Raw genomic sequence first — 12,978 nt, forward strand, 5'->3', positions numbered from 1 at the left:
AGGTCCTGTCTTCATCATGTGAAAAGTACAAACTCAAAATTTAATAAACTTTAGACTTCACTGCCGCATAAGACAATGAAATCCACTTTCTACTTTCTTTCGTACATCGTTTTTTCCTTCTCAACATCTTCAAGGAATTTACATATATAATAGCTATGTAAACATGAAATAGATAAGTCGTTCAATGTTTTACACCACAACTTTTTAAGTTTTTATACGTTATATTCAAAAATCAACAAGTCACAAAAAAAAAAAATTATAATTGACTTTGTATATGCACGTTCTAATTTAAAATTCTTTCCACGTGAAATCCACTTCAATAATAAAACCTATTCTCAAATACTCCAATAAATATGTTGGTAATTAATATTATAATCGACAACTCTAAGTACACATTAACTTTTTAATAAATAAAAATAGTATTAAATATTCTTTTAATTGTACTAACTTTAAAAGTTGTGATTTATCTATAAATTAAATATATACCTATTTCATTCCACCACTTGTGAAAATCATATAAAATATCACTTTTTTTTATATATAGTATGTGAAGTATTTACCACGTGATAAATAAAATTTCACTATAAACTATATAATATAACATCCACGCATCCAGGTTCTGTTTATTGGAAACTGATATTTTACATCATTTTCATAAAATGCAAAAACAAAATAGGTATATTGTAACATCTACTAAAATGATATTATAAAACTCATCTTCTAATGATCGTACCTAAAGCATAACATTTATAATTATCCGACTCAAAGATAAAATAAGTAAAATTATTCGTTTTAGGCTTCCGACAAAAAGAAGATCTAAAAAAAATTACTATTAATATTTTTCTATTAATCAATTAATTATAAAATTATTTTTTAAAAAAAAGGTCTAAAAATATTTTTTACTAATGTATCTCTATTAAATTAATTATAAAATTATGTTTGAAATAAAAAAAGATCTTAAAAAATATTTTATTGCTAATATAGTTCTATTACACTAATTATAAGTTTATGTTTGAAAATAAAATTTAATTAAATTATTAATAGTGTATGTTAATTTTTATTGGTATTAAAATGATAATTAATGAGTTAAAATCTTTATTTAGTAAATTATAATTTTGTTTACGAAAAAGATAATGATTAGTTATTTTTATTTTTTTATAATTCTATTTTCTTCTTTTATCTATTTTTCTCTTTGTGACTTATTTTATCTCTCCTTACTTTCTTCTCTACTTGAGTCATTTAGATTACACTCCTTCAATATCATATTGTCCATGTGTACAATTTTGCATCCTCATTTTTGGTTAGTATGTTTTTTCTTTTTATATGTGTTGTTGTAGTTTGTATTTTGTTTTAGATTTGTACTAAAATTAGAAATGTGTTTCTTTTACCTAGTTTTATTTTTCGGTACTTTTTTATTTACGAGTTTAAAAAGCTTTTTTGCATATATTTTGACGAGGAATTGAAAATTTTTTATAAAACTATTAAAGTCACTAGATTGTACATTTTTGAAAGAAAAATGCTTAAATCTTGAAAATACTTTAAAACGTGATAATTTGTTGGATAGTGATGAATTTGATTTATTTTCATAATTAAATATCTTAATAAAAATTATAAGTTTGGAAAATGATAAACCAATTGACATTCTTAATTATATAAAAAGATTATATTCTTTTCCAAATGCATATATAACTTATAGAATGATAAAATGATTTTAACAATTTCAGTGTCAACAATGTCTCAAGAAAACTTAAATGGACTAACTTTATTATCTATTAAAGAAGAAATGTTAAATGAAATTAATTATGACAATTGAATAAATAATGTTACATCACAAAAGCTCAACAAATAAATTTTAAATAAAAGACCTTATTTTTTAAGTTTGTTTTAGGCCTTTCAAACTCTTGAGCCACCCGAGACCGTTGTCTACACATAAAACAGAAAATGGTATCATTCACCAAGTAATAAAAATAATACATGTCTCCTTGTTTTCCGATAAAAAAACCACATAAAACTTTTCATTGTTGTGCATCTTCTTCGATATATGTATTATCATTTGCTCGAGTGATAAATCACGATCATCGCAATCAAACACAAATAGAACACATAGATGGGTAAGCTAACGTAAAAACACATCATTAACTTCAAGATGCATCATATACTTTAATCTCACGGTTTATCCATAATTTATTCATCAACGCACATTGTAGCACACAGTCCTTCACAAAATATTCCCTACAAGCAATTTGCTAATTACCTACTAATAATTACATATAAGTTAAAATTCGTTGGTAACTTTTTATTTTCATACTAATGTTATCAACAGATTAGCTTCTATATACCGATTTTTTTTCATATGTAAGTTTGGCGTCCAAAATTCGTAGATAGAATCTATATGTAATTTTTACGCATTTAGACAGAAATATTTTGAAAGGACATTATTCATATGTAATATGGTAGTAATTAAGTAAAGTCACACTTTTACGTATGGATTTTAGATTAATATGTTATTTAATTATTACTTCAATATCGGGTTATATTAGTACTCTTTTATGAAGCAGATCAAAAATTTAAAAACAAATATTTGTTTGTATAAGAAACTGTCAAGATATTAGCAAGAGTATCAAATTACATAAGTAATAAAGTAAAAAGTCTAAATATCGTTTTTCAATAGTCATATGTGTAGGCATGACAACGGGACGGGACGGGGACGAGTTTCGCTATCCTATACTCATTCTTGTAAAAAACATTCATTCACATTCCCATATCCAAACCCAACGGGTTTCAAACTTTTGTCTCATCATCATCCCCACCGAATAACTGGTATAATCTCGTACCCATACTCGTACTCGTTTCCTTATTACTTCAATATTAATTTTAATTAATTTTTATAAAATAATAAAAAATTACGGTAAAGGAAACATAATATTATCAAATATTCAATATTAGGAGGATAGTTGTTTCTTCAATATCAAATACTTTGAAATAAATTATAATTGTTTACATTTTAGATTAGAATACCAAATAAAATTTCATGAGAACCAAAATATTTATTAAATTTGCAAACATTAATGAAATCTAGTTGATAAAATTTAAAATATTTTTAAAAAATATAAAAGGAAAAAAATATTCAAATTAAAATATATATTAAACTTTTGTTTACTTCAATTTTTTAAATTCTAATGAATATCTTCTTGATACACTAATAAAAGTTATAATACATCACTTGATCAAAATGATGTAAAGAAAAATAATAAACATAATAATAAAATGTTAACATAGATCTTGTGTCTTTTGAACTCGTATATATGTTGGATGGTGATAAAAAATTATTCATGGCAATTACATTAAATAAAAGTTATTTATACAATTATAGTGAAAAAATCACAGTATGATTGATAACGAGTTAGAAAATAAAAAATAATTAGATAAAATATATCGAAATAGTATTCGACATGATGAAAACAAACAAATTAAAAAATTAAAAAATTAACAAATGTTTAAAAACAATTTGAGAGACTATTGAAAGAAATCGCAGAAATGAAAATAAATGTATAATTAAGAGTATCATAAGATGAAAATACCTTAGGGATATAAGAAAACTTTTCAAATATCAATATATACTCAATGGTTCAAAAATAACAAAAATTATTTTAGCGAAACAAAAGAGTTTAAACAAAAATTAATAATAAATAATGAATTTTTTTATATTACGTAGTAGATGAAAGGTTTGTGCTATTAAACACTTAAATTGAGAGTATTAAACATTTTCATGTGAAAGGAAAATATACAATAAATAAAAATATTAAAAAATAATAGAAATATTTAAATGTGAGACATAATTTTTTTTTAATGGACATACATCATTTTAACATAATTACATAAAAGTTATGATAAGATGAAAAATACAATGGAGATGCGAATGAGTTTCATTACAAATCAAATAATTAGAAGAAATCAAAAATAGATAGTGTATATATATATATATGGTTACTTAATTAATTGTGAATATTTTAATAATTTAAACGGAGACGAGTATTATGGCGGGGATATGTACATCCACATACTCATCTCCATATCCAATTGAAAAAGTCGGAGATTTCTTATACCCATACCTATATCCAGTCCATGCAGGTATTCCCCATCAAAACGGGAACAGGTTCAGACAATACTCAAGAGGACGAGTTTATTTGTCATATTTAAGAACAAAAACAAACACAAGAGTAATGAAAAAGAAGTATATTGAATAACATAAATGAGAAAGAGTAAATATACATTACATCCAACTCCAATGAATAAAGAGTTAATTACTAGACATTATAAGCACTAAACATGAGATAGATGATGAGTTTCTATGGCCTCTAGAATGTGTCTATGTCATCTCTCCATTAGGGTTAGTTCCCTGTTCTCCAAAATATTCTTTTCTAATTTTGTGACACATCTTATTTAAAGATTTTTATAACACATAAGTCGTTTGGCAAGCTAACATTGTTGGGCGACTTGGACCTTTCCACTAAGTGAATTGAGCTTACTCATTAGGTGAATGGGCTAGATTGTGTCCGAAATTTGTACTTGAATAGATTTTAATTGATAATCCTTAATATATTCTTGTATAATCCAATTTTTAATATTTCCGCTTGTCCAGAAAATATCACCATTATAATGTCACTTCCTTTTATGTCCAAGAAATGAATGTGAAATTAAACATTGTTTTCGGCATCCTTCATAATAGGTTTTTCCGATTCATTACGGTGTGTTTGGATGGATGAAACAATATTATAAAAGACGGAAACATTTGAGATATTTTCAATTATGTAAGAAAGGAACACCTTAATTACATTAAAAATGTGTTATGTTATACAAGGGAAAATATTTATTTGTTTAAACAAATATATTTTCTTAGCGTGATTTTTTATCTAATTAAAAATTGAAATCACTTTTAGGAAAGAAAGCTCGAAATCTATGTGTATCTATTAGTTTATATAAATTAAACTTCACAAAATATTAATATAATACTATTACAAATTATAGCAACATAATTTTTCTTATATAGTGTGATATGATACAATATTTTTTTTAATCGTGATATAAAGAAGTTTATCGAATATATTTTAAAAAGGAAATTTTCAAATATGTATAGAAAGAGAAAAGTAAAATGATTTAAAAAACATTAATGTAATATTTAATTTTATTAACATAATATTCACACAAATCATTCAAATCAACACCATCTAACTGTTCTTTTATGAATTTGAATAAACTGTACCGATTGTAGAGATATTTTACAATTATACACTGTTCAAGAGTAAGATATGGTTAATGTTAATAGTTATTACTTTAAAACTTATATCCAAAAATGATTTTCTATTCATTAATAATAAAATTAAAATCTTGACACAAACCATGTAAATAAAATTAACCTATTCTGTGATTCCAAACTTCTAAAACTGATCATATATAATCATCATCATATCTTCAATTCAGATTTGCAGGAACATTTTCTTTCATTGTCTTCCACAGTCTCAAAAATATTGAACTGTCTACAAATCCTCTGAGATGAATGAATTTCAACCACATATTTCTTCAATCTCTCCCTCTTCTGTTTCTTTCTGATTAATAGGCTAACTATCATTTTCATTTATCTCTCAAAGTCTTCTATTTTCAGTGCCTTCTTTGCTATCTTGAGTAGCCCTATTTTGTGATCATAGATCATAACACAAAACTATATCCATTGAGGTGCATTCATGATGAAGATACTGTCTCAAATCAAAGCCAAGTTGTTGAAGTTTGTGCTAAAGCAACCAGTAGCTTCAGTGGCCTTTCAAAACCCTAATATGAGTTCTTTCCCTCCAAGGGCAGGTCGATCACCTACATGTAGAGTCTCAATTGTTCCAATGGAGGTTCGAAGAAATCGTGGAGGCGAAAGCTTCAGTGAACAAGAGCCTTCCTCCCCCAAGGTGTCTTGTATTGGTGAAGTGAAGGGCATGAAGAAGAGAAAGGTTTGTGGACAGAAAAGGGTTCCTACACAAGAGGGTGATGCTGCTGCATGTCGTGAAAAAAAGAAGCCTCTGCAATGGATTTTCAAGGGAAGTAGTGCTGAAAGACAAGAACATAGTACGAAGGCTTGTGTGTTGGAAGAGAAAGCAGCAGCAACCACAGAGACAAAGGAATGTCCATCTTTGGGTACAATGAAAAATTTTGCCAGTGGCAGTGGATCATTGCCCCGTTTTGAGGTTAAATTTATGGAAAGGTGAAGGTCCATGTCTTGTGGTAGCAGAAAAGTGAATAAAGTGATTTAGAATGTTGTATAAGAATATTTCTCAGACTTATGTGCAATGATGCTTGTAAACTAAACTCTCCAGTTTTTTATATTTGCAGAGTGAATAACTTTTTATGTGGAGTGATTCGAAGTTTCATAAATTTTGAGTTGTCTTTTTTTTTTTTTATGAATAAAAGTGTTACGAGTTAATCATATTTATTATAATTTACTCTTATTTTATTCTTATATATTTGTATGATAAAACGACACAAAAAAAAAAACATGACGCAACACAACTATTTGTATAAAACTGTTTTCACCATTTTTTTTTTATATTATCTTTTAAATTATTGGTATTCATACATGGTTTAGAGATTTTTTGTTCCACTTAATCCATCTTAATCCATCTAACCGGCTGTGATATCTTGAAAGAAAAACACATCATATTTTGTTTTGTCATGTGAGCCCTCTCTCTTTAAGAAGAGTCATATGATACCTCAACTAAAACTCTATCTACACTCCTTTTCTCATTTACAAATTTATTTTTTATATTATAAGAATAATCTCCATCTCCATCTTATTATTAATATTATTATTTATCTTTGATTTTTTTTTTCTAACAGGTCAAATATTTGGTACTAGATCTATGTCTAAGTAAATAATTAATATTTATTAAAAAATATTTTCTTTAACTAAAAAGGATTTGTCATAAACTATTAACTATAACTATAACGGATTTTGGGACAATAATATATATTTTTTAATTCCATCACAAAAGTTATTACAAAAGTGATTTAATAACAAACCAAGTATGAAGTGAAATCAATTATGATGTTCATGTTATAACCATGACTATCACAACAAATGTCACTTAAGTACGTTAAGCAGGTTTCTTGCTTCAAGCAAGTCAAAATGTAATATCCACTAATGTTATGGTGCATTGTTTAAAATAAAATAAAATATACGACACTTGTTCATTTAAACCTAAGTGTTATATATTTTTTTTTTTTTTTCAGTTTAAGTAATATGCTAATGACGTTGTATAAACTTAACTGAAGTAAATATATGTAACATAATGAACTTCCCGTTATGAAATAATCACTTAAAAAGACAATTTTAATAAACGGTTAATCATGATAAATTAAACTAAAATATTTTTTTAAATTTGATCTTAATATCTATAAAAGTAACATTAACATAAATATTGCATTCTTGACGTAATATAATATAAGTTATGGTTATAGAATAAACATAGTCTATAAAAATACAGTGATATTTTTTAAAATTTTGATCAAGTATAGATTCAGTGTAGATAAAACTGTAGCATGAATATAGGCTACAGTTCCGTCACAGGATCGTGATCTATACTATTAGAGTATAATTTTAAGTTTTACAGACTATCATAATCTTAAACTCTTCTTTTATTTTTTTTGCACTACTTGGATACGGTTCATTAACCACAGTTTGATACTGAAAATAACCAAAGGCATGTTCTTCCATTTCCATTGTAATTATGTAAATATTAGTATCTACTTAAGTGTTATGTAAGTTAGAGAAGTTTTCTTTGAGAAATAATCATCCCAGGAAAGATTTTGTAGGCACTTAAGGAAAACATTTGAATATGTTATACAATATTTATAAATTATAAATATAAAATATAAAAAAAATGTGCTCATAATATGGTTAACTTTGAATATTTAATTTTATTATGGGATGGTATTAATTAGTAAGTTATCAAAACCGTGAATGCAATTATTTATTTAATTAACTATGATAAAGTTATGCACTTAATTAAAAATTAAAATCATTAATATGTGCATATTAAATGTAATATCAAACTAATATTAATCAATAAATAAACAAATAAATAAATCTATATATATACTTAATAACTTAATATTTTTATAAGTTTTAATATATTGTAATTTATCTTTATAATTTTTTGACTTTTGAGTTATTGTGAAAATTTGTGCATAATGATAACATCAGATTGGTGTCCAAAATATTTAAAAATAAGTAAATAAATTAATATATCTAAAACAAACATCCAAAATACAAATTTAGAAAGACTAATGATTTGTTTTAGTTCCACCAAAAATAGCATGATTAAAAAAATATTAATAAAAATAAGAGGATAAACTAGCATTTTAACTAAATACATAATATAACTATGTATAAATAATTTCATATCAGGTTTGTCAAATACCTAACTAAACTTCTACATTATAAGAATAAACATTGCCAATTTAAGAAATATTAGTATTAGTTTGGACTTAGAGACAAGTAAACTTAGAGACGAGTAACGTATATCACCAAATATATTTATTTGGAAATTTAAGGATTAACTATAGTTTCCATTTCATAACTAAGTTTATATATTTGAAAATTTAATTATTAAGTGCAAATTTCATCTCTGATGTAATTTCTACCCTCAATTAGTGAATAAAACATTTATTCGATTTTTTTATCACATGATATATTTATTTACCTGACCAAGAGTATTATGAAAATTTGGATATATCGTAACTTAATATTTCAATAATATTTAGAGTACATCTCAATCAATTGGTATATAAGTCATCATACTTGTAATATCGCTTTTACTTATTGATTAATCACTCTATTAATTAGTTATTTATTTAAAAAAAATTGAAGACAAATTTAAAATATAAAAAGAAATTAAATTTCATATTATACGTGCGTATCAGATTTTAAGTTTGTCGAGCAAATTTAATTGCTTAAATTGCATATTTCTTTCTTTCAGACTGAGATTTATTGAACAAAATTAACATTATCTGAGTGAATTCAATTGATTAAATTTATTTATTTTTTCTTTAAAGTTAAGATTCACTAAGTGAAAGTCTTTACACACGAAATTAGACATCACTAAGCGAAAAATGAAGAAAACAAGAAAACAAAAATCCTGCATAATTTAAGATAGTCATCCAACTATCAGTTTTTTTTTTTTTTCAATTTTACCTATGCTAACATGTTTTAGAACTCTATTTACATCAGACAATTGAAATCAAAATTACATTTACATCATACAATTAGAGATGAAAAATAAACTCACTCCGTGGATATTGCTTGAACCCGTTCCTGTTTTGACGGAGAATTCCTGTATTGACTGAGTATGAGGATCGGTATGGGGAATCCCCCACTTTTTCAATTGGGTATGAGGATGTGTATGAGGATGTACATATCCCCGCCATAATACCGGTTCCCGCTATACTTTCATCACCGTTTAAATTATTAAAATATTCACAATTAATTAAGTAATCCTATATATATATATATATATATATATATATATACTTTCTATTTTTTATTTCTTTTAAATATTTGGTTTGTTATGAAACTCATTCGCATATCCCATATATTTTTCATAGTATCATAACTTTTATGTAATTACGTTAAAATGATGTATGTCAATTAAAAATAATTTATCTCTTACATTTGAATATTTCTATTTTTTAATATTTTTATTTATTGCATATTTTCCTTTCACATTTTCACATGAGAATGTTTATTATCAATTTAAGTGTTTAATATCATAAACCTTTTATTTACTAGGTAATATAAAAAAACCTTATTATTAATAATTTTTGTTTCATTTGAAGAACTATTTTGTTTCACTAAAACAATTTTCGTCATTTCTCAACCATTGAGTATATATGTTGATATTTGAAAAGTTTTTTAGATCTATAAGGTATGTTTTATCTTATCATACCCTTAATTATACATTAGTTTTTCTTTGTGCGATTTCTTTCACTAGTCTCTCAAATTGTTTCTAAGACACGCATTTCTTAATTTTTTAATATTTTTATTTGTTGTTTATTTTCATCATGTAGAATATTTTTTCGATATATTTTATTTAATTATTTTTTATTTTCTAACTCATTATCAATCATAGTGTAATTTTTTCACTATAATTGTATAAATAACTTTTTATTACCATCTAACATATATTGAAGTTTAAAAGATACAAGATCTATGTCAAAATTTTATTATTATGTTTATTATTTGTTCTTTGCGTCATTTTGATCAAATGATATATTATAAATTTTATTAGTGTATTAGAATTTAAAAAATTGAAGTAAACAAACATTTAAAATATATTTTAATTTGAATTTTTTTTTCTTTTATATTTTTTTAAAAAATATTTTTAAATTTTATCAACTAAGTTTTATTAATATTTGCAAATTTAATAAATATATTGGTTCTCCTGAAATTTTATTTGGTATTATAATATAAAATGTAAATAATTATAATTTATTTCAAAGTATTGGATATCGAAGAAACAATCATTCTCCTGATATTGAATATTTGATAATATTATGTTTTCTTTACTATAATTTTTTATTATTTTATAAAAATTAATTAAAATTAATTTTGAAGTAGTAAGAAAACAGGTACGAGTATGGGTATATTGTACCCGTTACCTGATGGGGATGGAGATGAGACAAAAGTTTGATACCCGTTGGGTTTGAGTATGAGAATGAGGATGAATTTTTTCTACGGAATGGGTATGGGATAGCGAAACCCATCCTCGTCCCGCCCCGTTGCCATCCCTAATACAATAAAAATGTCACCAGTGAAAAAAATGTTTTGATTTCGCCTGATATGTCTCGAGTTTCAGCGGAATCTATAAAAATACGGGAACAATTTTGAACTATAAGTTCTTAATAATTTAAAAATTGTCATATTTTTTAATAAAACATGAGATAACAATATGCAATAAAATAATATGTTAAAATTTATTTTTAATAAAAAAATATCATTAAAACATTTATGTAAATTATAAATTTGGTATCAATTTGGATATAGACAATATTGTTCTATTTAAAAAAATGGGACCAGATTGAATTAATGAGATATATATAGATACTAAATTGAAATTAAAATAATGGCACTTGACATTGTCACATCATAAATTTGACATGGAACAACAAAATTTGTTTACAAAAAATTAAATAAAATTAAAAATTAAATAAAATTACATTGACACATGACATGTCGTTAATATCGTTAATAAGTGTTTTTTAGAAGACCTAATTGAAACACTTTTTTTAAAAGTTATGATGTAATTGAAACAAAAAGTTAAGCGGGTATCAACTTTGAAACTTTCCAATGCAGAGATCAAATGACTAATTAAGCCTAAATTAAATTTTCACTTATCCAACTTCCTCCATTCCAATTTTAAAATAACAAAGTACAACTAATACAAATATAGATTCGATCAAAGACAAATTCTAGTTAGAAGTCACTGCTAACAATATTCATAGTTTTTGCTAATTTTGTTTTTAAAATTTTTCGTAGAAAATACTTGCAAATTTTATTATAGAAAAAGAATTACAGAAATTACTACCCATTTTTTTTAAAATATATTTTGTATAAAATAATTTTTGCAAAATAATTATAGAAAATACTTGCAAATTTTATAATTTTATAGAAAAAATTATCTACAAAGAAATTACATGTCAACTAAAATTCTTTAAAAAAACAGCAAAAAAAAATTCTTGCAACATTTTTTAACAAATTTGTAAGAAAGATGTTATGTAATATGAAAAATTATAGAAATGAGTGTTAATTCCAAACTTTCAAATCTAAATAACTTAGTAATATAATGTTAACTCCGTAGTAGGTGTACCAAATTATGCAAGTAATAAAATGAAAAGTCTAAGTATATTTTTTTCAAGAGACTTGCACGCTACTAGCAAAGTACACAAATTCTTATTCTCTAGACTTTCATCCTTAGGCACTCTTCATGAAGGGGATTCAACCATTTACTTCATTCCATTACAAATGGTTATTTTTGGATGGTGGTTGAAGATGTTCAAGATGGTGAAACTCAAGTGTACATACCCACAAATGATGTTCAATTAGTGGCAGAAACCCTGAAAGATATCCATTGTTTAGCACTGCTATATAGTTTGAACATCTAGGAAGGTGGTTCTTAAAGTATACATACATACACATATGTTTACTAATATCAGTAATTATTTATATTTACGATTCTCATTCGTTAATTAATTATTTTTTCGTTAGGAGACTGAGGGAACCTACCCCTTTTTGTAAATCTATCGTATTGAAGGATCTATTTATGTGTTGGGTGACCCTTTACGATGATATTTTCCATGCTCCATGGGATATTTCTCTATTTAGGACCATGAGCATCCCACTATACATAAACTATGTTACATGCTTTAAATTGTTTCAGAAAACCAATATTTGGATATTTTAATTTTACAATTCTTGATTGAGTAAGTACATTCTTTCATCCTTTAGACTTTAAAAATATTTTTAACACATTTTTTTTTTATAAAAATAGTTGTAGGTTTCTACATAACATTGCATTTAGAAATCAAGAAAATAAAACGAATGAGTATCAGAATTATATTCATTGTATTGCCTTCAAAAAAATAATATCGTCATTTGGTCCTGTTTCTTACATAAAAAAACTTGTTCAAAATTCATAATGAAAAGTTAAGTTATAAAATATTTTCTTTAATCGTGCTCTATATTCTCAGTAATGTATTACTAGTTATTGTCAGCAAAGTCAGAAGTAGGCTATCAAGTTGGAAAGGTAAACTCTTGTCTATGATTAGTCGAGTTTGCCTTATCAAATCAGTAATATCAGCACTACCGTTGTACTATCTATCCTTCTTTAAAGCACCTAAATGCGTGTATGATGAGTTAAAGAAAATCCAAAGGAACTTTCT

This window comes from Vigna unguiculata, chromosome 3 (assembly GCF_004118075.2).
Source record: "Vigna unguiculata cultivar IT97K-499-35 chromosome 3, ASM411807v1, whole genome shotgun sequence".
NCBI lineage: Eukaryota > Viridiplantae > Streptophyta > Magnoliopsida > Fabales > Fabaceae > Vigna > Vigna unguiculata.